The sequence below is a fragment of the Dermacentor andersoni genome, chromosome 7 (assembly GCF_023375885.2).
Source record: "Dermacentor andersoni chromosome 7, qqDerAnde1_hic_scaffold, whole genome shotgun sequence".
In the NCBI taxonomy this organism is placed as follows: Eukaryota; Metazoa; Arthropoda; class Arachnida; order Ixodida; family Ixodidae; genus Dermacentor; species Dermacentor andersoni.
In genome coordinates, this window is record NC_092820.1 from 104,782,992 (window position 1) to 104,810,605 (window position 27,614).

A 27,614-nucleotide genomic window follows, 5' to 3' on the forward strand; every position below is an offset into this window, starting at 1 on the left:
GATGTTAAATATTATAAAGGCAGCGCTTGCGTCGTGCCTTTTTGTCCGTGGCTATTCGCTGCGCTGTTACACGATGAACGCTACGCTATGCTCTGACGCCCCGATCAGCATGGGAAGTTGCGGCGTATATTTCTTTAATGACTGGTCACCAAGTTTAATGCGACTGAGATAGACATAACTTTTAAATATGTGTTAGCCGGACAACATTTAAACGTAGTATCCCTGCTCGTCGGATATTTTATGACAGATCAACGAACGCATGGTGCTACCGTGCTGTGTAGGGCACCACACTCTGTCTGCACAAATGATTTCAAATTTGATATCTCTGTCCATCGACAGCATCTCCTTAACAAATGGCGGTGCACACTAAAGTTTAAACGTTAACATGGCATGTAACATTGTTGCAAAGCATGTTTTGTCTCGTGTTAAGGCCATGCTAATTTAGAAAGGCATTCTAGGTTAGAAAGCGCACAGACAATATCTTTGCTACTCCGGCAGAATACGACGTGTGGTTGAAATTGCTTGCCAGTTCCGTTTATTTTTTTTAATTTTATTTCGCTCTGGTGCTCAAGCGGCCTTCATGTTTACATGCAAGGAATCGAAACGAACTGTATCGGGAGATGTAACTTTCGCGAGACATGTATATGTGTTCGCAGCGATCGCTTTATGCCGCTGAAAATTTACTGATGGTGTAAAGGGATGGTTCATCTGCTTTCAGACTGCTATGGTTTAGAATGAATTTGTGTGGCTTCCGTACTGCCCTGGAAACAGAAAAGTTCGGCAGCATGTCGCACTCCTGTAACACGTGAAGGTGATAGCATGCTGCGCACTTGCGAATGCATTAAGTTATAGCATCGGAGGGGTCAGACTTCCTGCAAAACATAAGGAGCCGCAGTGTGAAATACCCATGTGGCGCTTTAGGTCGACCTCCTCAAAGACACAATTTTTCGCTTATTATGCGATGCTTCACCACGGGTGTTTGTCGAATCCTCGATGACGTAGAAAAGCAGTCTTTCTATCGTCCGAGAAGACTTTTTAGCTGTTGCTGCTTACTCATGGGGAGACTTAGATTTATATCGGAAACACCAATAGCTTGGTGGTACAAATGTGGCGATTCAAGCCAGGCTTCGTTGCTTCCTGCTATTCCACTGCCATTGACCATTGCCGAATGATAACCGTTGTCGAACTCCCCTCGACAGCTCTGGTGTAAGAAAAGCAGCAAGCATTATATTCGTGACATGTCGTTAAAACTGACCAAAGAACGTGCCAAGCTCATCCGTGGCAAGTGTATTTTGTAAGAAGTATTTCCTAAGAAGGTCTAGTGGGTTTGTGTGCGGTAGCAGCCCTGCGCAAGGTGCATGAACTAAGTACAACAACAGCCAGGCGCAGTCACTTAGAACAATACATTTATAACAGTCAAATCAGATGGCGAGTTGACAAAGAAGTTTTGTTTGCAGCGTGTGCGATGCGAGCTCCAACATTTAGAAATGTCGCAGAGGTCGCCTGTTTTTAAACCGGTAGACTGTTAAACGGATGTCCCTATCCAATGTAACGCCAGGGTCTGGTTAACGCTGAGTCATCAGCAAAATTGTTAAATGCGCCCAATGTTAAAAACACTGACTGAAGCGCATGTCAACTATTGTTGACCAGAAACTATTGTTTTCTGGCGTAAGGCACCAGATCTTTTCAGCTAGTAGAAAACTATATACAATCCAAAAACTCCGTGTACGGAATATTGCCAACGATGTGTTCGTCACCGTCCAAACCTATTTTTGAGGCACCTAACATAGTACTCATAACAGGATTGTACAATAATAGGTTGCCTAAAAGATATAAATTTAGCCTTTGTTGTTAGGCTATCCATGTACACATACACAAAACGTACACAAAACGTACACATACGATTTCCGAGCAGAAATACGTACGAATTATGGTCGACAAATGATTTCATGTGAATAAATTTTTCTATTAAATTGACGCAACGATTCTCTCTTTTAAGAAAGTGATTTCCGTTTGCTTTTGTCTGTACAATCATTACTGGAGAGGAAGCTGTTAGATGTCTTTTATTTTTAAGTTTTCCTATAGAATTGCTATTTTGTAGTTATTGTTATCTATGTTCATTTAAGCGAATTTTTTTGTAGCTGTCGTAAGCCCTCGCCAAACTTGTGGAAGGCTTTTTGTCTGCGTTCCCAATATTATTACCTTATTACGTAAATAAATGTTTCTGTATGTTTCTGTTCGCCTGATATTTTCCTGGCAAGTCTATGTGCAAAGAACCTTCTCTAAAAAAGAGGAGCGGGTTAGCGTGCTGTAGCCACGCTATACAAAGTCGAAGAACAATGGACGATAACAGACAAGCGTAGACACTTAAAACATGATATTTGGAACTGTCAGATTGGGTTCCGAGTTGACAACCAAGTTTTATTTTTTTTACGTTGTGTGCTATGCAAGCTGGAATATATATATGTGTATATATATAGATGTTTCTCAGAAGGCACCGATTTGATAAGGGTAGATTTTTATTCCCGTGCCCCAACCTAAGTAACGCCTGATATTCGTTAATGCTGAGCCATCAGGAGACTCACTGAGCAGATTGATTTGGGCCAATATCAGAAGGCTTGTTTTGTGCGCGTATGTGGCTGGCGGACACAGAGTGAGTTGCAGTTTTCTACAAATTGAGATCTCAAATTTCTGTATCATTTGCCAAAGTGGTTCCGACACGAGTGCATTGAGATGTTACCTACTGTTGATGACAAAGTATGTGGGACTGCGTCCTATATCTATGCTTCATGACCACATAGGTTCACTTTGTTTCAACTAAATTCTGATTTTTCTGCAAGCATGGCAGGTATAAATTGGTCGCAGTTATTGCCACATCAAAATGTAAATTCATAATTCTCACAACATATGTTTACTTTAATGCACCTACCCTCTAATTAAGACTTGAATTTGCAGCGCTTAGTCTCATAAAAACACTCCAGCGCCGGCAATGGTGATAGAAATGATGGGAACGAAATATAATCGCAAGTACTGTACTCTGTGGGAATGTCCTTGTCATTGACAAGAACACAGTTGGGTTTGACGATGGTGTTCTTCAATATTTGTGAGAACGTCCTTATTCAGACCAACTCACGCGTTGGTGCTGCAAAAGCTGTTGTTTTCCTGAAATAACTATTGTGTTGTTTTGATTTACTCTCACAAGAGAACAAAGAGAAAAGTTTGCTTCACTCTCAAAATGTAAAATTAATTTAATGTCAACACGATTTTCAATGTCAGTCGTTCCGGCGACTGATGAAGCGGCTTGAAACTCCACAAACAGATTGGTGTCTGAAAATTCTCAGAAAAGGATTATGACGTTCTTTTAAAGATTGAAAGTGAAACAGTAGTTCCGTAATTGAGCAGCTGTGCGCATAACCAGAAATTAGGCACATGATCACACAGTGCCCGTTACGAACACGTGCTGGAAATAGGCGCAGCTTCGATGGGAAAGCACAGTTTTGATCGTATAATTTGGAAGAGCTATATGATGGTCAGTGATGTTCCCGAGGAGGCTACTACTGACTTGCCGACTGAGGGAGAAGACGACAGAGCGAGGGTGACGATAACACAGAAGGGGAGGGCACAGCAGCCTTTCGCACTGTTTTCGGTTACAGGGAGAAGTGAAGGCATCGAGTTGTTTTTGTTGGGGATTCAAACATGCGTAAAGTAGAACAGCTGATCGTGGTCGGTGCAGGCGGAGGAGTCCAGCTTAGCGCTCAGACAAAACGGATTAGGGATGTCATAGCAAAAGCGAAGGAACATGTGTAGGATACAATTGAGGAGAGGCACCAAGTGGTGATAATGGGCGGAGTGTATAACGTATCGCAAGGACGGGGCATAGGGATCGCTAAGCAAACAGCTAAAGGGGTTACCGATCTGCAGAATCTTTCAATGGAAGTGCTAATCGCAGTGTTCATGGTGCCAGAGTTTGAAAGGCAGTGCTTGCAGTAAACAAGCAAATTTGGACGCTAGCTAAGGCAATGAATTTTACGGTCATTGACGTCAACCGGGAGGTGCGCCGAGCAGGCTGCAAAGACGTTTTTGCGCGTGACAGAATACATTTTATATAGCAACGCCGTTAGGACCCGCCGTGGTTGCTCAGTGGCTATGGTGTTAGGCTGCTGAGCACGAGGTCGCGGGATCGAATCCCGGCCACGGCGGCCGCATTTCGATGGGAGGCGAAATGCGAAAACACCCGTGTACTTAGATTTAGGTGCACGTTAAAGAACCCCAGGTGGTCGAAATTGCCGGAGTCCCCCACTACGGCGTGCCTCATAATCAGAAAGTGGTTTTGGCACGTAAAACCCCATAATTTAATTTTAATTTAGCAACGCCGTTAGGACCTCGATTCGTGGCAAGGCCAGTAGCTTTTTTAGGCAGGTCCCAGACAATCAGGAAGGAATATTAGGTATTGAATCTAGCGACACACCAGCAAGGCGCAGAATTAGACCGCAAAGACGTAAGTAAAGATGCACAAATGATAAGTACAGAGACGGTAACGTTTGTTACGTAAACATGCTAAGTGGTCACAAGCACGAAATATGGCTATAAATTAAAACGTAGCTGAATGACGAAGCCATTAGCGTGTATGCCTTCAGTGAAACGCACCTACCAGATGTGGAGCAACCACCATTATTAAGAATTTCTCTTATTTCTTATTTCATTTTATTATACTGGGGCCCAATATAGGTCTACAGCAAGAGTGGGTACATTGTACACTACTATACATTACACAATAAATACTATACTATACATTACACAAAGACATAAGGGATTGGGCAAGACGGTGGTGCCATCAGTGGTATGAATAGATTCGTATGATACGAGTCATGTGCATAAAGTCTGATTTTTGTTGAGGCGCTACGAGGTAAATTGTTGACGTGTATTACAAATGATAAAAAGGCGTGATACAGATTCCTGAGGAGCACCTGACGTAACATCGACAGAGTTAATTCCACTGAGTTAAAAGAAACAAATTGTGAGTGATAACAAAGAAAACTAGCTATCCAAGAAACAAGACAAGGATTATTGAATATGGCGTTTAGTTTTACCAGAAGTTCAGAATGAATTACAGAGGCAAAAGCTTTACATAAGTCAAGAAAGATGGCATCGACTTGATTCAAGGTTTGATGTCATGGTTAGAAGCGATACCATGAACAAAATGTGCTAATTGTGTTACAGTGATACCACGACGGAAATCATGCTGCGCAGATGTTGGAACACTATTAGAGTTAAGAAATTCGATATGTTTGTGAATAATGTGCCCTAACATCTTGCATAACTAGGGTTTGAGAGATATTGGCGTGTAGTTAGAGAGAAGTTGTTTACCACCTGATTTGTGCAAACGCAGGACTTTGGCTGTTTTTCATTTGGTTGGTACTTCACCAGAGCCTAAGTATTTCTGGATGATTAGAGTAAGGTACTGAGCTGTTCATAAGGAGTGTCTTACAAGGAAAGAATTGGGGATACCGTCTGAACCTGTACACTTTTTAGTGTCGAGATTCAAGATTAGGCCTAAGACACCATCAGAACGTATTACGACATCACCTTATTTATTACTTCGTGCATCATAAGTAAACTTTGGCACTACATGGTTATTGAGGGTGAAAACAAATTGGAAGTACGAGTTAAAAACATTCATGATTACGTAGGGGCCGTTAGTAATAACGTCGTTAATCTTCAAAGAGGTACTGCACGTTGGACTAGGTAAAATTGCTGTCCAGCGCCTGCGAGGATTCAAGTTGTGTAAGGAGATGCACTGAAAAATAGAAATCTTTAGCATTTCTAGTACGATGACGAAGTTGCTGCTAGGCTTTTTCAAAAGGAACGCGAAGTGCAGGATTAGAATGCTTTGATTTACGTAGTCTAGCTACATGGCGTGACTGGTGCAAAATGTCCCGGTTAACCCAAGGAAGTTTATTATTTATATTTTTTGTTTTTAATAGAACGTAATTATTGATGCATGATTTTACTAACGGCTCAAAACAATATTCAAGACTGTCAACATGATGTTAATATTGAGTGACAAAAAATGGTGAAAATTATCTGCCAAAGTATCAGTGATAGACGTATCGTCAGCGCTGTTAAAATAATAAAATGTGGAATAGCTAAAGCATTCATGTTGGATAGGACAGTTAAGGTGTACAAGAATTGTGTTAGGATCCTAGAATCCTTCCAGGATATCATACTTAAAACCTAAATGAGCAAGTCTGTCACTGATAAAATGTAAGTCAAGTATAGAATTCTGCCGTGAATTCTTATCCACTAATTGTATCATGGTATGGGACAAATAAAATTAAAATTTGCCGCTAGAAATAGAGGCACTAGTGCCAGAGTATGTAAGGAAAGGCAGTGAATGCCAGCAACGTTTAGAACCTCACGAAGAACCATGAGGTTAGAACTGTGGAGGATATGGTCATGTATAAAAGGCGAAATATTATCGAACAAGCCACAAGGGCTAACAGGGGGCCGATAAAAACCACAAATTGTTAAATTCTGCTTATGCACTAGTAACTTGCTCCAAAAGGATTCTACATCGGGGGGACCTGGTAGAATCTTACGCATAAAATCTGAACGTAAAAGGAAAGCGGCACCACCGCCGTTGTTATTCTGACGGTCACACCGGACAGCACTCTAAGCCGTAGGCGCGAATTTTTAGTCTTGAATATCTTCATGGAGCCATGTTTCTGTGACGCATATGACATGAGGAGAAGATGAAGAAACTGGCGAAAGAAACTGTGGAAATTTGTAAGGTGTGCTTCTGGCATGAACATTCAAAGGCTGAAGATCTGTGGCAGAGTGATGACACTGTCATCATAGTGATGATGATAGGTTTAGAAATCTTTTGCTAGAACCAAAGCAGGAGTTATTACTAAACTATCTGAGGCACCGTCCAAGCTGTAACAAACGTTATCGACAAATAAATAATCGAACCATTTTAATAACCGAGCCGGTATTCCACTGCTCAAACGAAGCGTCCCTGAGCTTTTCACGTACTGTGCGCACTCCGGAGGAAAAGCCTTCGGTTTTTTCATGCCGCAATTTCTCAGCTTATAAGCGTTTTGAGCATCAGTAGCTTATTGCTAAAATGAAGCAATTTTAAAATGATGGGGCGAGAACGCCCAGGGCGCATTCTGCCTAGACTATGGAAGCGTTCAATACGCTGACAGTCAAGAGAAAGCCTATTGAAAACGTTCGCAACTTTGAAGTGCAGTGTGTCACGAGACTCCTTGGTATATTCTGGTATGCCATGAGGGATTATGTTATTTCTTCGTGAGTGCTTTTCAAGATCGTCATATTTGGCAGTTAGTTCGGCAACAGTGCGCTTCAGGCAAACCGCCTCAGAACGAAGCTGATCAGTTTTGATCAGACAGTACCTTCGAACATGAGGTTTCGAGAACAGCCAGACGTAATTCTAAGGCATCGAAAAGTGTATTATACCTTGTATTTTTCCGACAAGCAACTAACTCGGAAAGAACCTTCACAAGAGAAGGGTTATTGCAACTAGACATTACCAGCTTGGCCGACGTCTCAAGGGTGTTAAGAACGCTTTCTTGGGATTCGTCATGCTTGCCAGTTTTAGACGCCGACCAGCAGAGGCCGGGGTTAGGCTCTACGCTACCGCTTAGCGCAAGACGACTAAGGTAATCGACTGCATAAGAAAAATTGCGCATGAGTCTACTACGCAAATAATTGTGTGAGCAACACAGCAGCCGCAGGAGATGATTGTCAGATCGGATACAGTACGAATTGTCCAATTAACGTATCTATTCAACCAAGAACAAACGTTTAGGTAACGTGCTGAAGCTGCTGAAGCTGTTGCTGCTACATTGCCAACTGCCGGGGAGCTGCAACGACGGAGCTTTTATACTGATGAAGCTTGACGTCACCGATTTGATTGCGTCACCTGTCGGAGTTGCCACGCTAGGAGCATCCACAGGATGACTCAGAATCACCAGAGAAGGAAGAACGTGCGCTGGAAATTCACGCCAATCACACGCCTGGTCGATAGGGCTGAACCACGAAGAAATGCCGGTAATCAGCACGTGTTTAAAGGGTGCAGGGCGCTCCATGCCCCGGAGACGAACGGCATGACCAGCGATGAAATCCGGGAGCTGTAAAAGCAAGAAGAAGCGTCTGGCCAGCATGCTGAATCTGCTGTTGCTGTATTGCCCACTGCGAGTGGTGCAACAGATTGATTGGGTGAAGGAAACGCGCAAGCGGAGGCATTCTAGTTAGCCGAGGTATGAAGTGGCAAAGGGTAAAAGAGACATGTAAGGAGCATTTCTAGACTAACGGCACATGGGAAGGCAAAAATACGCGGCTTGCAGTCGCTTACCTATGGACAGGATAGCAGAGATAAAGATGACTAATTGATTGATTGGCTTAGAAGCGACATCATTGAGTTCAAAAAATTGGGCTAAGTTGTTTTAGTAGGGGATATGGATGCGTACAGGGAGCATTTAGAAGGTTTTATGGATTACAAACGCTCGATAGTGCTGGATCTGTGCGATGATCATAACCTTGTAGTAGTTAACCGACAGAATAAGTGTCATAGACAGGTACCGTGGCAATGCGGAAACAGGCAAATGTATTGACAACGCCTTAGTGTCCACGGACGACTAGGCGAAATGATGATAGAATAACATTGAAAAAATAGCCTTAGTAGCGATCGTAAATGTATGACTTGAAAAATTGAGAGAGATACTAACGCAAGACATGAACCAATAGCATCATAATGTCTAAAAGTGAATGAAAAGCAAATAACAGAGCTCGCAAAAAAGGAGAAGAAAATTGAGGCAGTCACGCAATATAAAGGACTGGTGGACTTTATGAAGCAGGAGATAAGACAGACACGGCAAAAATTGTTGGACAGCCGCAACCACTTAACAACCGCAAGAAAAGAAAGCAAGCTATAGATAAACGTAAGAAGGCATCACGCGGCCATATAGAAGCCAAAAAGTTGGGCTTGCACGAATAAGAGGTGCTTCTTAGGTGGAATGAATACCGATCGAGAAAAGAAAAGGAAGGCGAGTAAGCCCCTGCAAAAAAGAAAAGGAAATTCAATTCAGAAGTGAACATTGGATGCCTAACAATGGCAAAAGATACAAAGGTAATCAAAAAGATTCTGAAACCAGGTAAGAGCACTCGGAGCTGCAACCAAATATTCGCAAACTGCTATAACCCTTTAGGCGGCAGCTCTACAATATTGCTGGACAAACGCATCGTCAAAAACAAGACAAATCTATGTATTAGTCATCGCCTCTCTATTTACGTTAGTTTATGTATCTGCTCAACAGCGGCATTCACAAAAATTTCAATCATCAGCAGCAGCATATGTTTTGATGAAAAAAACTGGATGAGTTTGTCATTCTCTTCTTAGCGCACGCGGTGGTCGTATTATACAGACTTAGTTTAGCGTTTGCAACCAAACGTAAATGCGCTACGGACGTAAAGAAATAGCGTGGTCACCACTGCGTATGCACTGAACGTTACTGGATTTCTGCTGTTTGCGTGCGCTATGATAACGTACGTTATTTGGCGAGTTTAACATTCGAATGTGTACGTACGCTAAGAAATAGCGTTGTCGATTATGGCGGCGCCCATGGCTCCCGCTTCCGCGTGAATTCTTGTGATGGCTGCGCTCTCCCTCTCGTTCATCGCCAGTAACTATTGAAATGAGCTTTCGCTTTCTCTAAACTCACCTGAAATGTTAGTTATGAAAGCATAGCACGGCCAATTTCTGAGATCGTTCGGCGATTCCGGCGGCCGTAGGCCTAACGAGATGCGTCCGCATAGTGAAAGAATGGTTAGTAATGGATTCTCGTGGCTTGTATACGCTTGGCACAAGGCACCAGACGGCGCCTTGCTTTATAACGTCTTCCTTACGTTTGCGTTCCCGTACGGTAAACGAAAAGTCTTGAAAAGGCGCGCACTGTAACGTCCTGCAAAGGTGATTAGGTTTAACGTACGTAAGGCGACAAACGCTACTCTAAAACTGTCTATTTTAGCCAATGCGTTTTTTTTTCTTTGTTTATGTAAGCTGTTATTTTTTACCCGATAGAGGTGCATCGCAAGAACACGAAATGACTTTGCTGAAGCAATTACCAAGCACCAGTTTTTGACCACACATTGCCCTTCAACGAGCTGGTCAACAATAATTTTGACGTACTATATCCCGCTTAGTTTTATGAGAAACTGTTAATATTTCAGCTATATAAAGAAGAAATAAAGCAATACAATTATACGCCGAGAACTAAACGCATGCGAAAGCCGTTTCCCCTTCGCTCCTCTTCCACTTTCCTCCTCATGCGCTCTTCTTTTATTTGCCGCTGCACTCCACGTTCGTTCCCTTTCATCTTTCGCCTCTGCTCGTTAGCTCAGTTACGAAACCTAACGGCGCCGCCGAGGGACGTCGAAGCTCAACGCAATAACGGGCGCCTAAGAGCTGCGCTGGAAAAAGATTATTGGGATGTATACAAGAATAATAGAATGAAAAGTGTCTACAGTATAGCTGAATAAATCAAGTAGGATATTTGTCACCCGCCTGTTTTAAAGGGGGTGGCAATAAACTCATCCCTGTCATGAAGAGGAGGGTCGAGGAAGGATCGTTTGAGAATACGTTTGTCAAGTACAAAAGAAGAGGGCATTGCGGGACCTCTCCATGATGATGCGTTGATCATCATTCTGCATTCTACGAACAGTTATAATACATTTGTCTATGCGCACTCAACGAAGTTTAAAAGTAAATGGTTGTTGGCTTTCTGTAGGCTTTTAAATAAATGTAATAAGAAGAGGAACCCTGTAAAAGATAATTTCAGAGCTTCTTTTCCCAAAACTGCTATGCCACGAATTCGCCATGCTGGGCATGTGGTCCATCTTTGGCCAATTATGAAAACTTATTTAGTCGAGCACGTACTGGAATGTTGCCTGCTTCTTGTCTTGTGAAAGGCTTTTTATCTCTAAAAGGTTACAGATTGGTCTTACTCGGCTCAAGTGCTGATGAGATTTAAAGACGTAGTTCTCGTGTTTGTTGAGGCAGAGACAGACATTGCAACTGAAACACAAAGAAGCCATCTGTTCTTGACAGTTATGTTGTTTGCACCTCTGTTGCTTGTCTTTTAGAAGTGGCGAGTACCCCACATGGTGACCCTGACGCCAGAAGTTGGAACTGGCTTGATGAGACCCCTCTCCTCTTCGCCGTTAGAAATAGTTTCGTGGACGATGGCAGTCTGCTGCTCTGCTTTGGACGAGTTCACTTTTCGTCTTATACTGCTGCGTCTTATGCTGCTCAATTTGGAAATCCTCAAATATTTACCAGGGCATTCCTCCCTCTCACTCTCAGGTAGATGCTTGCCACAGAATCCTATTACATTTCACAGACCAAGATATATTCGTTCATTACTTCTAAATTGCTAATATGCACGTGTTTGGAGCAACTACAGTTCTCGCTTCGTCCTCGCTGGTCATGTCAATAAATTGAGACGTTGTGTATTGAAATATTATCGCATAGTACTCGCCATCTTTATTGGTAGGACTCCTGGCATCACTGTCACCTTCCGGAGGAAGAAATGTTCTCAATAGACTTGATACAACAAAACCATGTACATCTATTATATAAAGCAAGTTTGCCAACTATTAATTAGCTAAACCCCTTCTCCAAGGCATGAGCCAATCTGAAAAAAATAAACAAAGCACCAAAGTGTCACAACAGCCACACCCTGAATATTCCATTGAAGCAGACCCCGTGAAATTGAAGATCAGAAGAACCGCTATTGTCCCAGCAACATGTGTTAAGGCCTCCCTGCTCACCTCGTGTAACTTGCGCTGCTAAATCGGGCTCTTGTTCTATTTGTTTACTCACTACACGGCGCAATCCCACTTTACTGTGGGAGTACAAAAAAGGCGCGATTGCCGTTGTAGCGAATTCGCGACGTAATGAAAAGCCAGCCATTCCGTAGATAAATTCACATTGCGTAGGGCTTATACTGGTAATAACAAACGTACAGCCAGCACGAGAACAAAAAACCAATTATATTTCACCCCCGTTCTCATATGTCCCGTTGCGCTATATTTCAAGATGGTTCTCATTCTCATATCGTGTATCATTACAAAACCACGGAAAGCCGTCCGTAAGGCCGTCCAAGAAGAACGCACAAACAATAAGACTAACCCATAATTTTTGTGCGTTATTAGGGAGTCTACAATTATTCGGCATGACGCGAATTCGCGACACTGAGCTGTAAGAATATAGGAGAGCGCGAGTAAAAAAACGCGGACTGAAGGAAAAGGGCGCTGGCGCTCCAGAGACCTTTCATTGTATAAATTAAGAAATTAAGGCAAAAGCCTTAGACGGCAGATGAAGTGAAAATGTGACCGTCCGGCATTATTGCACCTAAATTCAATGGTACCAAAACTGGGGGTCTAAACCTCAATTTTGGTGAAATTGGAACTCACGACCTTTGATGTTAATTACGGTAAAGTGAATTAGGGCACAGTTTATTAAGATCGAGTTAAGGCACTCGAGCCCACGACCTTTGGTGGAACTCGCAAGCCTTCGTGTCAATTAAGGCCATGTTCATTAAAGGAGAGTTCATAGAGGTAATTATGGCACTCGAGCCAACGACATGTGGTGTTAATTAAGACAGAGTTATTTGAGGTACAGTTAATTAGGATACAGTTAATTATTGCACTCGACCTTTGGGGGAGTAGAAACCGCAACCTTTGGAGTTAATTTTGGAGTTGACCTTTGGAGTTGACTTATTTTTTTCTATTCCACAAGATAAATTGCTTTGCGCCATTAGGGATTCCATTGTTGACTACGGCCCAGTGGCCTATCAGAACGCATGCGGCGTAAGTGTGGACGACTTTTTAGAAATTCTTCGGTTTTATCCGGCATCGACCATCGTTAATTTCAAAGGAAAAAACGCGGGGTCTACATTGGTTCCTGTATTGCCCCTTTATTAAGTAACGTATTTTTATCATATTGTGACAAGCGAATTGCTGAAGGCCTTCACACAGCCTACTCGGCTAACATTTTTCGATGTTGATGATTATGCCATTTTTTTGATAGGGGTATCGGAGGGAGGGCCTTCAACTTGCAGTTAACCGTGTTCTTGAAGTTTTCCGTGAGAGCGCCTTTGGGCTGAGGTTCACTTTTGAGTTGCCTTCGCAATGGATGCCTGCAGTTCCTAGACATTTCCATTGTTGTTGCTGGATTTCATGCGTGCTGGAAGTATCAGCCTCGATAAAAAAAAAGGGTATTTTAAACTACCAGTCTGCTCATTCGAAGCTTGTTAAAAGGGGAACAGCGAAAAACTGCCTGCGTGCTGCTCTTGATAAGGCCTGCCAGTATGAAATGCAACATAGCGTGTTTTACAGCTGCAAAGACTGCACCGCGCAGGATTTCAGTGTGAGATGGTCACCTCAGTGCTAGAAGACCTTGACAAGGAAGCGCGGGGCCGATCAGAGGTCCGTCCAAGCGTAGAGCCGCAACGCCGGAGACCTCTTTCCATCCCGTACTACCACCAAATCTCTCACCGCCTCAAGAAGGTGGCTGAAAAATGTGAAGTCCCGGCGCTTTTTACGACACCCAAGAAACTGGCGGGCATGTGAAACATGGTGCAGGGAAGGGAGAAGAAATGAATGCAGTATCAAGCACGTTGACAGGTTCGTCCCATGCAGAATAGGGGTAGTGTAGAAGACACCCTTCTCGTGTGGCAACAGCTACGTCAGACTGCAGGAGCACCGCGCAGGGGTAAAAGAATTTGCGAGGGGTGGCAAACTGGCTGTTGTAATTGTCGTAATTGCACGCCTAGGTTACGCGATACAAAAGTATTGAAGATATTTGAATCACAACTGAGCCAAGAAATTTTGAAGCTTACGGTATAAAAATGCAATCTGGCAGCTGCGCAAGCAGCTCTTCAGTGTCACTGAGTGAAAAAGATTTAAATTATTTACATAAAAATTTGTGCCACTAACGCCCGCATGCCAATGTCAAGTGGTGGCTGTCTGATGATTATCAAGTGTGATTATGATACATGTATAAGTGTGTAGCTTTCCTGGAGTAAAACTGAGGTGAAGTTCCGCGCTTGTGCTGTGTGTTTCCTTATTCGTCCGTCGTCGTTTGCGCGGTTACATAATGCATTCCGAAATGGGGGAGTCGTTAGCTAATGTACGAGGCCGGAGAAAGCTTCGGCTTGGGCTAAGCGCCATGTGAATGCAACGTTCTTTCAACTATGTCGGTGAGTGGGCCAGCGGTGTCAGCTAAATTCTTGATGAAACGACGGAAATATGAGTATAGTCCAAGAAAGCTTCTGACGTCTGCTGTGGAAGACGGAACAGAAAGGTTCTGGACAGGGCGGATCTTGTCAGGGTCAAGTTGAACGCCAGTGGTAACGACAATACGGCAAAGAACGGTAATTTTACGACGTCCAAAGTGGCACTTGAGTGAGTTCAACTGCTTTCCGGCGAGTCAGAAAACAGCAAGAATGACCGACAGACACGTTAGATTACTCGCAACATCTTGTTATCGTCTAGATAACGCAGTCTAGATAACCCAGATATGTAGACCATTGATAGTCGAGGAGTAAGAAGTCCATCATTCTTTCGAAGGTTGCCGGGGCCATGCAAAGGTCGAACGGCATAACCTTAAATTGGTAGAGGACATCAGGTGTTACTAAGACAGTTTTCTCACTGTCCATGTCATCTACCGAGATTTGCCAATCGCCTCATCGAAGGTCCATGAACGAAAACACTTGGCTCCATGCAAGCAGTCCAAGGCATCACCAATACGCGCCACGGGGTAGACATCCGTGGACATGATTTTGATCAGTTGTCTGTAATTCACACAAACGCACCAACTGACGTCCTTCTTGTTGACAAGGACAACACGGGACGCCCACGGACTGCAAAATAGCTCGATAACGCTTTTCGTCAACATCTTATTGACATCTGGTTGTGTCACTTGTCCTTAAGCATGTGGAACATGGCAGGCCGGCGGCGTATCGGATTGGAGTCTCCGGTGTAAATACATTGCGTGACCACCGATGTCTGGGCTAAAGGGCGGCCGTCAATGCCAAAATGCCGCCGTAAGTTTCCGAGAGACGGCGCAGGTCAGCAACTTGTGCAGAACAAAGGTCAGATGCAATCATATTGCTAAATTAGCCTGTGATTAGAGCCGGTGATTCAGTGGTTCCTGTAGAGAGTGACGGAATTTCAGCGTCAAGCACTGGTATCTCGCAATCGTTGACAGGCAAGATGTCGCACAAAGATGTGCTTCTGGGACGAATTTGACGTGAGCAGTTAAAATTGAGGGGAAGCGAGTTCTGATTGCCTGTAATAGTGAGAATGGTGTGGGGAACATCTAAGTTCCTTTCAAGCAGTATGTCAGTAGTAGGGAATAGCACATACACGCCATCAAGAATAGATGGAAACGATATTACAGGGATTCTTATTTTTTGCTTTGGCATAGCTTCTCTCCTGTCGTCGCTGTTGTTGCCATGAGTGTTGTAGTGCTTTTGTCTTGCTATGACTCTTCATTGTAGTGTCGTATATGCTATATCAGTGCCATCTATAAGTTATGGATAGTTCTGGCACTGGAAGCCTACGCGATGTGAAGTGTCTGGCTGATAGGCAGCCAGGGACAATTAAGCAAGTTACTAAAATGTTGGTAGAGCTCACAGCGAAGCTTTAGGTATTTACGACGGACATTAGAAATGTCGTCGGTATTGTCGCTAACTCAATACTGACACGTGTACATGTTTGTCTTTATCGGGCGACACGTTTCACCGCCTAACAAATGTTATCGCAAAGCGTAGGACGCGCGTGCATGTATCGGAAGTTTGTGGAATGTTATCGATGGTTCCATCCGCTGCCTGTCACCGATCCCTGTGTAATCTGATTGCATGTATGTGCGACGCGAATAGTGTAGACCTTTGGGGAAGGCACGCGGGTCCCAGCGATTACTCTGGAACATTCGATGACTGATGTATATAAGCCAATGCCCTTGACCCGCTGATCAGATTTTCGAGGATCGCCGACTGTGTTCGCCGCTATCGCCGTTCTTTAATTGTAGCCTGTTTCGTACAATCAAACGCTAGTTTGGTCATTCCACGTTTTGCTGCTTTCTTCACCGTCACTACTACGTGATATTTGGTGGAGGTGCTAGTGCATTCATGTACCGAACGCCCCCGCAAAGCAGAGATCCAAGCCCGAAGCCTGAGGATGACAAAAGCGCCACCAAGGACCAGTGAGCCAGCTTAGGCAGGAAGGACTGCTACCGGAATACGGACCTCTTTCCGAGAAAACCAAAGGGATCAAGCCGCAGTCAGAAAGCACAATGGCTGCCCCAGCGTCCGCCATTCTGCTGAAACAACCTCGGTATCCACGAATCGTCCATAGATCATCGTCCGCCACTGCATCGTCTCACTGCAGTGGCGGCTGAAATTAAGCGATGTGAAAGAGAAAATAAGGAAATAATAGTGAGCTGAAGGAAGGAAAGTGAAATAATTCAGCTGAAAAAATAAAGCAGGAACATGAACCTCTACATCAAAGGACTACCGTTAGCTGCAGACGAAGATCTGAGAGAAAGTGTTGGACAAATTGAAAGGCTAGGCACAAGTGTCTCGGACAACGACATTGATGTAGTACTACGTGTCCCTTCTAAACATATGAACAAGCTAAATGTCATCATGAAGTTTTCGACTAAGTCTGCATGAGACAACGTACACTCCGATGCGCAAACCGTTAAATTAAACAATGGAACCCTGACCTTTGAAGAGAGTAATCCAGCATAAATCAATGAGCACCTGCGCTTTGAAAATAAGCGTCTGTTGGGGAAAACTCGACAGCTGAGGCAAGAAAAAGAATGGAAGTTTGTTTGGGTGTCAAAGGAAAAGACCCTGATTGCTGAAGTCTGAAAAATCGCCTGTCCTACATGTTGCCTCTGACTTGGACTTAGACAAGGTGCGTTAGGTTACCCGCTGTTCCATACTCGACACCACTCAAGTCACGGTGCCCACATATACAATGGCTGATAAACATTCGAACAACCTACGGCTATTCTTGGTTTTCTCGATGTTTCTGCAAAAAAATGAAAGGCGTGTTTTTGAGACAGCCGCCCCATTTCCCGGAGCGCTGCAGTTTTGTACCGAGCAAATTCGCCTGATAGTGTCTTTGTGTATCTCCGCCCAAAGAACTGTTGGAAACACAAGTTACATTTATGAACTTTACCCTTTCGACCAATATTGTATACTTTACAGTCTATAGTACATCACTGCTGCACTCATTCGTTCATTCCTGCTGCAGTGTTGCTGTTGAAGGCGTCACCCTCATGCAAATAAATTTTCTCATAAATTATTTTCTTCAGCAGTTGGCCGTGCACATATAGCATTTTCTTGGTCACTATACTACAGCACTGCTTCTACATAGCAATAGCTGTCTTGTTTTTGCTAAGAATGAAGCTTCAAAGTGGCTCTAGAGTGCACTAATCCCTCTGAATTAAGTACTGTTGTTGCGGATCAGCGCCTATCAACTCTGAGTTTTCTGCATTTGTGCATACAGTCAGCCCGCTCCAAAGAAAGCTAATTGTGGAATTTTCTGTATGAATGTAAGTGTAAATTTTTGATCATTACGTTAACTGACCCTTGGAACCGCAACGATACGGTTGTTGCGCATATTCATGGGTATCATCTACCCTGTATAAACAAAGAAACTAGAGGAGGTGGTGGGTGCATATATGTGGAAATTAGTATCAGCTATCAATATATTGATGAATGGTTTCGATGCTGTGTAGCCGTTGAAGTTGTGGGTTAAAAGCTCGAAATTTTTACTGCTGTGTATAGACTGCATCACGGCACCATTAACAATTTTTTTTCAATGTTTACATCAATTCTTTGGTATCTTAATGATAATTATACATTAGTACTCTGAGGTGATAAGAACATCGACATGCTCACAAACGCAAGCAAAAAACTGACCTGTCCAATCTAATTCTTTCGCACGGCCTTTCAAATGTTATAACTACCCAAACTCGCATTGCAGCTACTACACCAACATTGATAAATCTATTTATGACGAAATCTGCTAACCTACTACGCCATGGTCTGATAAGAATAACTATCAGTCATCATTTTCCACATTGTCGAATTACTACGTTTGATATTAAACAGAGGCAATCAGAGAAATCAGATCTTTATTTCCAAGACATCAATTCAGAATCTCTATCTCGCATTCGTGACGAAATAAAATCGTTGAGCTGGGATGACATACTCTCTTGTTCATCACCTGATAGTGCCTACGACCGTTTCATTAACATCTTGTGCTCAGTATACTTTCCTTACAAGCATATAAAAACCTAAACACGCTCGCACACAATGGATCTTCTTTAAGCTAATCAAAATGATGAAAGGAAAGAACAAACGGCACCATGTGTTTTTTAATACCGGGAATAGACGCATTGAAGAAGGTTTAAAAATACCGAAGTAACCTGACTAAATTGCAAAAAACAAGCTAAACACGTCCATTACTACCCTATATTTGATTATATCGTTACGGGGTGTGTAAAAGGCGTTTATCTCAGGGAGCCATAGGGCAAGTGGGTGCCGGTACTGCACGTCGTCCTTCTCTTCCTCGCTACCATATTCATGTTGTTGCTGCTGATGCTGCTGCTGCTCCACTACCTTTGCCGCACTGTAACATGGCTCCTCTCGCAGACGAAGCCCTCGGGGCGAGAAGTCAGGGAGGCTTTCGTTGAGTAAACGGCTTCAGGCAGGCTACATGCGCGATGTCAGTCTTGGATGACTGTGTCCCACTGGAAGGGAGGCGCGTGATTCTATAATTGCCCTCGCCAAGACGCTCAAACACAATGAACGGTCGCAATTAGTAAGCGAGCAGTTTTTGACATAGACCGCGTTTGCGCATGGCAGTGCGTAAACGCTGGAGTGTCGGCTATCGGTAGTGTCGAGTAGTGTCGCACGGGAGTGTCGACTATCATATCGGCATTTTTACTGCTTTTGTCAAGCTAGAGTACGTAATAGAGTGAGGCGCCGAGCGTCCTTTGCTCGGCAGAGAGTTTCCGCGATACAAGCGTCCTTGTGATTACCAAAAGGAAAGACATTGTCCTATGTGTACATCGGCGGACGAGCGTAAAGAAGGAAATACCTACTGTACCCAGTGGTTTTTTGTTGCCCGGTGTTGTATGCGTAAGCAACGAACGGTAATACCTTGTCCCAGTTCTTGTGGTCCGAACTTACGTACATGGAAATCATGTTCACAAGTGTTCTGTTCGTGCGTTTTGTCAGACAATTGGTCTGGGGGCGATAAGGCTCTGATTCTCGCAGGTTGGAGGCGGACAAACGTAGAAGTTTTTCCACAAGATCAGCTTTGAACTGACGGCCATGGCCGCTAATGACCACTCGAGGGGGACCATGACGAACTATAATGCAATGCAGCATAAACTTTGAAACCTTGCCTGCAGTTGCAGAGGGCAGTGCTGCCGTCTCGCAGAACCGAGTCAGGTAGTCGGCACATAGTCGTTTGCCTTTGGAAGAACGTGGGAACGGTCCTATGATGTCGATGCCTACTTGCTCAAAGGGGAACTGGATGGCAACACAGACTGTAAAAGGAGCTGCAGTAGCTCTCTTGTGACTTTGATACTCGGTGGAAGTGGCTACGTATTTCTTCGTTGTCTTGTGCATTTGAGGCCAGTAAAATCTTTCTTTGGCACGATGAAGTGTCTGCGTGGACCCTAAGTGACCTGAAGTTGGGTCATCGTGCCGGACGCGCAACACAGAAGAGCGGAGGGCTTCAGGCACCACCAGAAGAAACCGCGAACCTGTTTGAAGTTTGAAGTTTATTATAATTTTGACAATAGAAGATTGTCATGGCGCCGGAGCAAGAGGCGAGACTATACACGCCTGACTAGGCCCCTGGCGCCACGAGCACAGCAGACAACAGTGCAAAAATATGTATCCATATATACACATAATACACACATATACATACTTATATATACGGATGATACAATTATACATACAATAAATCAATGCAACACAATAAGTACAAATAGTGAAAATGAAGAAATAAAGTACGTACAGAAAGATACAGGAAGGCCAAAAGCCAAATGGGAACAAAAAGCCTTGCAACGCATGAAATTGCATATTAGTCGAAAAACAGAAAATAAATTCAAAGAACAGGTGTCAATTGTTCGAAAAATACATTTTTGATTTCTTTCTGAATATTGAAATGGTTGGGGAATGTTGCATGATATCAAATAAAGCATGCTCATCATCAAGTAAATTAGGAATCTGCCACTGTAAAAGCTGATTACCGTAGTATGTTCTAGTTTTTACCTTAATAATGTTCCTAGCTCTTAAGGTGTAGTTAGTTGTGGTATTAGTATATATAGAAAAAAAGTTCTCACGATTACTTATGAATTCTAAAAATGCTTTTTCGGATAACTTTTGTCTTTATAGACTAGTGGCACTCAAAATACTGTCCTGGTGAAAGTACTCAGAGGTATGTTCGTACATCGATAGGTTATGAATAATACGAACACACTTTTTCTGCATTCGGAATAGAGTTTCCAAGTTAGCCTTAGAAGTGACGCCCCAGTAAGTAGACAATAGTGGAATCTAGAATGAATAGTAGAAAAGTATACCTGACGTTTAAGTTTTAAAGGTAACAGCGTGCGATGCTTATTGAGCATACCAATTATTTGTGCTATGCTACGTTTAATATAATTTACGTGATGCGTCCACCGTAGATTTTCATGGAAGAGTACACCCAAGAACTTGTACTGGGAAACCCTTTCAAGTGGTTGCGATTGAAGTATTAAAGAAGATGCGAACTTAACTGGCTTTTTAATAGGAGTAAAAACAATATATTTTGTTTTTTAACATTTAGGCTCAACTGATTAGCCGATAACCACACTGAAAGGGAATTTAACCAGTTGTTAATAAGACGAAATAGAGTAGAGAAGTTATCAGAGGAGAAAAAAACGTTTGTATCGTCGGCATATAATACAATATCGGGTCTTTCTGGTATCTCCACGCTATCATTGATATAAAGAAGTAAAATCGTAGGACCTATGATAGAACCCTGCGGGACGCCATACATAATGTCTGCTAAATCTGATTTTATGCTGTTGATTTCCACAAATTGGGAGCGGTGTGATACATAGCTACGCAGTAAGTCTAAAGCAATGCCTCTAATTCCATAAAAGGGTAATTTAGAAAAAAAGTATGTCATGTTTAATTGAACCAAATGCTTTATTAAAGTCTAGAAATAAGCCTATTGTGTATTGTTGGTTTTCTATATTGGCAACAATTTTATCACGCATTTGAAGTAACGCAGATTCAGCGGATTTACCCCTTTGAAAGCCATACTGATTCGAGGATATAAGGTTATGCTTTTGCATGTGTCCAGTTATTCTAGAATTTAAGGCTTTTTCAATAATTTTAGAGAAAACTGGAAGTATGGATATCGGCCGGTAATTAGTGATGCAATCAGTTGTGCCACCTTTATGCAAGACGACGATCCTAGCAATCTTCATGTTATCCGGAAATGTGCCTGTAGAAAACACAATATTTGTTATGTCACAAAGAATATTGCATAATAAATCCGCGACTGCTTTAATTGGTGCTACTTTAATACCGTCATAACCACAAGAAGAGCTGTTCTTTAAATTGCTAATAATGTGTGCTATTTCTGTAGGTGTAACAGGACGAAGATACATAGTATTTTGCAAACTGGTGTTAATATAGTCCTTAAAGCTGTTGCTAACTTCTGAGTCAAAGGAGCCAAAGCACAAGAACTGCTGATTGAATACTTCAGCGAGGGATTTACCACTTAGCACTTTATCGCCGTACGTAAGTTCCTGGGGAATGCTATTTTTTGTGTGCCGCAATAGGTCCTTTAGAGTTCGCCAAGTTTTTTTAGGATCATAAAGAATGTCCGTAAATTTGTTAGCGTAGTAATCAACAGGTGACTTTTTTATGTCGGCATTTAACCTGTTCCTGACCTTTTTATATTGCTTAAAAATTTCTGCGTCCTTATATTTCAGGAAGTTGCTGAAGAGCTTATCTCGTGCTTTCATTCTCTTGACGAAGTCGTAGGTAACCCAGGGTTTCCTCGCTTTCTTAAGCTTTGTAACAGTTACCAAAGGAAAAGAATGTTCGTAAATTTCAATAACTTTCTCGAGAAAACTGTTGTACAAAAGGTGTGAATCAGATTTATTTTTATCTAAAATTTCATTCCAGTTTACAGATGCAATATTTGGACGGAAGTTATCTATCGCGCGATTAGTTATCACCCGTGTAGTTTTTGTCGAGTGTTCTATGGTAACCTGTGGAAAGGTGCGCTTAGGAATGAAGCAGAACAAAGGTAAATGATCACTGATTGCACTTACAAGCACTCCCGCTTTCACGTCACTTTCATCATGATTAGTCAGACACAAATCAATCAAGGTTTCACTGGATGCAGAGATGCGAGTAGGCAGAGCAATATTGTTTGAAAAGCCATACATTGATAACAAGTCGACAAATTCATTAACTGATGTGTTAGCAGGTTGCAACAAATCAATGTTAAAGTCACCCAAAATTACCACAGGCATTTTCAGTGACGACAGAGAATCAAGCAATGTTTCAAATCGACGGAAAAATTCAACCAGAGACCCAGCGGGAGGCCTATAAACAACGGCAATCATGAAAGTTCTACATCTGACAAAAAGAAGTTCGTAGTTGGACAACATAGCACAGTGTTCAGCCGTTACTTCATAATGGACAGCGTTTTTTATGTATAAAGCAACCCCACCCCCTTTTTTACTACACCTGCTCAAGCATTCAGGTTTGTAACCGTTGATTTGGATTGCATCTTCAGCGGTATTGTACCAAGTTTCCGTAAAGGCCAAAATATCAACCCAAAGCCTAAGGACGTGAAGAATGTGTTTAATTGGTCCTTTTTGTTCTGTAAACTATGCGCGTTTAAATGATAAAAGGAAAAGAACTTCGAGTGCTTACTCTCCTCCGAAGCAAAATCGCGAAAACAAACGAAATCGAGATAAGACTTAGAACATGAAACCGCCATAGGAAAGAATAAAGTTTATCAAACAATGCCTGAAGCGCTAACATTAAACCACGTTCGCGAGGTCACTTTCTTGGCAAATTCGAATGACACTGTCACCGCTATTCTTTCGTGCAAAAACATGACCATTGTTTTGCCACACGAAGCAGTACTTCATTTCTTTTCCCTTCGTTTGCGCTAGCCATAAAAGCCTTTTGTTCATCGCAGTTAGATTATCGAAAATTCGCAAGTCTGGTGCTTTCTCCCGAAGACGTGAGCGACTTTGCATCCACCGTTCCTTCAACATGACAGATCGGAAGCGAGCTATCACGACAGGTTTTTTACCAGCGCGTGGATGCAGCCGATGAAGGGAATCAAGGTCAGAGTCTGATAGCTCGGGAAGCTCAAGCGTACGTGCCAGACAGTTCATCTTATCAAGAAGGTTTTCATTCTCTTCTTTTTGCATACCGTGAATCTTGATGTTTTGTCGCGGAGAAATTCTTCTTAGAGAGCGGTCCATCCCGAACACAAAAACTACATGATGTCGGCTCTTTCGCCCTCAGAGAAAAGTGGCTCTAAACTAAAATCACCATGTTGCTCTCTTGCGTAGGTTGTGGCATCTGGGAAATCGCGGTGTAGGGATGCGACCAGGTGGTCAAAACTGTCGGCGTCGCATTCCGTTGTACTAAGACTCATCCCGAAAAGGCAGTCGGCATCAGCGCGCCGTAGGCCGCTCTTGTAGGATACAGTGAAGCTGTACTCTTGCAGACGCAGGACCCATCGCGCAAGGCGTCTAGATGGCTCGCGAAGGTTTACGAGCCAACATAAAGAATGAGGATTGGTGAAGATCGTAAAGTGACGCCCATACAGGTACGACCGAAATCGCTGCACCGCAAAAGTAACAGCAAGACATTCATGCTCAGTCACCACGTAGTTGCGCTCGGGTTTACTTGATCACCGGCTTGCATAGGCGATAACGTGTTCTTTGTCATCCAAGCGCTGAACCAGAACAGCACCCAGACTTACACCACTCGTATCTGTGCGGACTTCCGTTGGCCCGGTAGGATTGAAGTGTCGGAGGATCGGTCGCAACGTCAGCAGAAACCTCAGCTGTCGAAAGGAAGCCGAACAATCAGGCGACCATTCGAAAGCAGCGTTCTTGTGCAGGAAGCTTGTCAAGGAATAAGCGACGTCAGCAAATCGAGGAATGAACCGTCTAAAGTAGGAGCAGAGACCTAGAAAGCTTCGACGTTGTTTGACAGACTGAGGTGGTTCAAATGCTTTAAGAGCCTCTGTATTCGCAGGGTCAGGCCTGGCGCCGTCCTTTTCCACAACATGTCCCAACACGAAGACTTGGCGCTCCCTAAAATGGAACTTTTTACAGTTGAGCGCAAGACAAGCCTTCTGTACGCAGCTGAGGACAATGCCGAGACGCGTATTGTGCTGGTGAAATGTGCGCCCAAATGTAATAACATCGTCGATGTAGGAGATGCATATCTGCCACTTTAAAACTCACAGAATTCTATCCATGAATCGTTCAAAAGTGGCAAGTGCGTGGCACAAGCGGAATGGCGTGTCTTTGAATTCAAAAAGTCCATCGGGTGTTACGAACACTGTTTTTTCGTCATCCTCGGCATGCATCGGGATTTGACAGTAGGCAGATCTCAAGTCTACAGAAGAGAAGTACGAAGCCGAATGAAGGTAGTCTAAGGCATCATCTATAAGCGTAAGTGGGTAGACATCATTCTTGGTAACAATCTTTAGCCGCCGATAATCAGCACAGAATCGCCAACTTCCATCTTTATTTTTCACGAGAATGAGAGGTGCAGCCCAGGCACTCACGGACTCCCGAATTATCCACTTGTGCAGCATTTCCTGAACATGCTCGCCAATCAACTTTCGGTCCCCCCCAGTCGGGGATACTCTGCAAGACTTCTGGTTTGTAGGGTGCATTGATCCGGTATTTGTACAATGGCGTATTCGAAACGTCGGAATTTGGGACGTCTTGTCAGTCCGAGAAAAGTCAAACACTTGTGAGTGCTTGGATAGAACATCCAATAGCGTGTAGCGCTCACTCGTGCTGAGCGACTTGGTCACCATCTGAAGTAGTTTCGAGTTCGATGTGCGGGGATGGAGGGCTCGTCTGCAGCTTCAAGTACAGCCAGTAACGCCGGTGTCTCTTCTTTAAGGAGAGCGAGCTTCATGCCAGAATGGAGAAGTCTGGGCTGGGCCGCGTAGTTCATTGTCCATAGTTAAGAGTGACATTCAGCTACCGACACTAAAGAATGCGGAACCAGACCGTTCTTCTATAGACAGGTTGAATGAAGAGGCTCCTTTGCGGCATCAAATGTGGCGGGGTTGGTACCATAGCAAATGACCGGCGGAATGACGATGTCCTCAGAAACGCAAAAGGCACTGTTTTCACGTGGCAAGTTCTCCATGAGTCCTGTCATAACCCCGTGTTGCACCGAAAGCTCCCCGCTTCGATAGTTAACGGTCGCACGAAACTTCTGCAAAAAATTGATGCTTAAATAACATCGTGCGTGGATCGAGGAATAACGGCGAATTCAGTGGTAAATACTTTGCCGCACGAATGCGCATCCGCAGTACAAATACCGACCGGGCACAACGTGTCACCACTGACACTACACAACGTAGAAATATTGTATCAAGAAAACATCACTTTTTATTTCAGTAGAACTTTAAAATTTACGCTCATCATGGAAGTTGTTACCCCAGTATTCATAAAAGCATTGTAGGTACATCGTCAACAAGCACGTGAACTTTGTTTTTCAGCATAAAAACTGGCGGAGGAATGTCGGTTGGCAGCGAACGGTGTCCAGCGACGTCATCCTTACGGGCCGCACTACCTAGTTTTATGGTGGTGGAGATAGGAGACGACGCCGCGGCGATGGAGACCATGGAGCACGTGGAGTAGGCGGTGGCGTGAAGCTGCGATCGTTGGCTGGTGATGGGTTCCGGAAGCTACCTTGATGAAGTCAACGATTGGTTTGCGGGCACGGAGGCCATGACGTGGAATAAGGCCGATAATTTGACTGGCACGTCACTAATGGAGGTTCTTCCCGGAATGGTCGGCGGCGATCGCAAAACCTGCTGATGTGGCCAGGGACACTGCAACTGTACTACACACGAGGAGGCCAGCATTCACGGTTCTGCTCAAAGCCTTGATTTCCGCCAGCGAGCACGGAGTATCTGTTATGATCGTCATGTTCTCTGTACGCTGAATAAGTGGTCCAGTACCACTGCCCCGGATAAGAAGTGCGGCGCTGCGGCTCGTTGTTAAAGCGAGGCCGGTTCGTGGATTCAGACGGAAGCACAGCTCTACAATCGTCCACGTTCGCTGCATTATCAGAGGGTTGCCACGACATAGGTGGCAACCCTCTCGGGCTCCTCGGTCCGGGCTTGTTGGATCGAGAGGCTCCGCTACCTCAACAGACGATTTCGTGGCACCGGAGGAGCTCTTACCGGACTGGCTGTCGTATCACATACGACAGGTCGGATGGTGTGCTTGCGTCAACGAAAGCCAATGTCGGCACATTAGTCAAACGGCCAAATTTCGGTGCCACGCCACTCATCTTATGTGCTTCAAACGTACGGCTATGTTGGACGCCACAGATGTCAGGTTTTCTTTGGCTATCAAGAACTGGCATACATCGTCAACTATGCCCTTAAGACGATGACCCAGCTTATCTTCATCGAACATGCTAGAATCCGCGAGTCTACATACCTTGAGGACCTCTTCTATGTACACAGTACAAGTCTCACCAGGGAGTTGCGCCCTTTGGGACTGGGTCTCTTCAGCTCGCTTCTCCCTCGTTGCGGAGTTCCCAAAGCACTTTTTCAGTTCTTGGACAAACGTATCCCATATCGTAAGCTTGCTCTCGTCGTTGTCGTACCACATCAAAGCAGCATTCGTGAGCGAGAACAGAACATTCAACAGCTGAGCGGCGGAGTCCTAGCCGTTATGTTTGCTCGACCGTCGGTACTGCTTCAAACATTCGTCCACGTCCTCACCGCCAGTCCCGGCAAAGTTGCGAAGAGCCCGTCGGCTTTGGAGCTTCAGTTTCTCGGAACATGCCTGCTGTTGAGGACGCTGGAAGTCCCGCCTGTCGACGACTGCGACGAGGTTCATGCGCTTGCGATTCCGTCGTTGTACGCTTAGTTACCCAGCACCTCCACCACTCTGTTACGGGGTGTGTGGTAGGCGTTTATATGAGGGAGCCGTAGGGCAAATGGGTGCCGGTACTGACGTCGTACTCCTCTACCTCGCTGCCCTCTTCATGTTGTTGCTATTGATGCTGATGCTGTTCCACTACCTTTGACGTACTACAACAATATTGCTGATGCAAAGCAGACATGGAATAAGCTGAATTTTGTTATATCATCAAGGCGACCCGTCAGCACTATTAAAGGGCTCAAGATTGGTAATGAGGTTCTTAAAGATGAAGTGCTAGCCAACGAAATTTTTGGTAACATTGTATCTCTAGTTCAAA

At 43.9% G+C, this 27,614-nt stretch overlaps 1 protein-coding gene across 2 annotated transcripts in view; it reads left to right on the forward strand.

Moving 5' to 3' along the window:
• Window positions 1–2,117: 2,117 nt before the first annotated feature.
• Window positions 2,118–27,614, forward strand: part of LOC126534730 (uncharacterized) — a 99,126-nt gene continuing 73,629 nt past the window's right edge. The window contains exon 1 of one of the 2 annotated variants that reach the window (XM_055072571.2): window positions 2,118–2,653. The gene's annotated coding sequence lies outside the window, so the exon portion shown is untranslated. The remainder of the gene's footprint in view (window positions 2,654–27,614) is intronic. The other variant, XM_055072572.2, reaches the window with a different exon arrangement.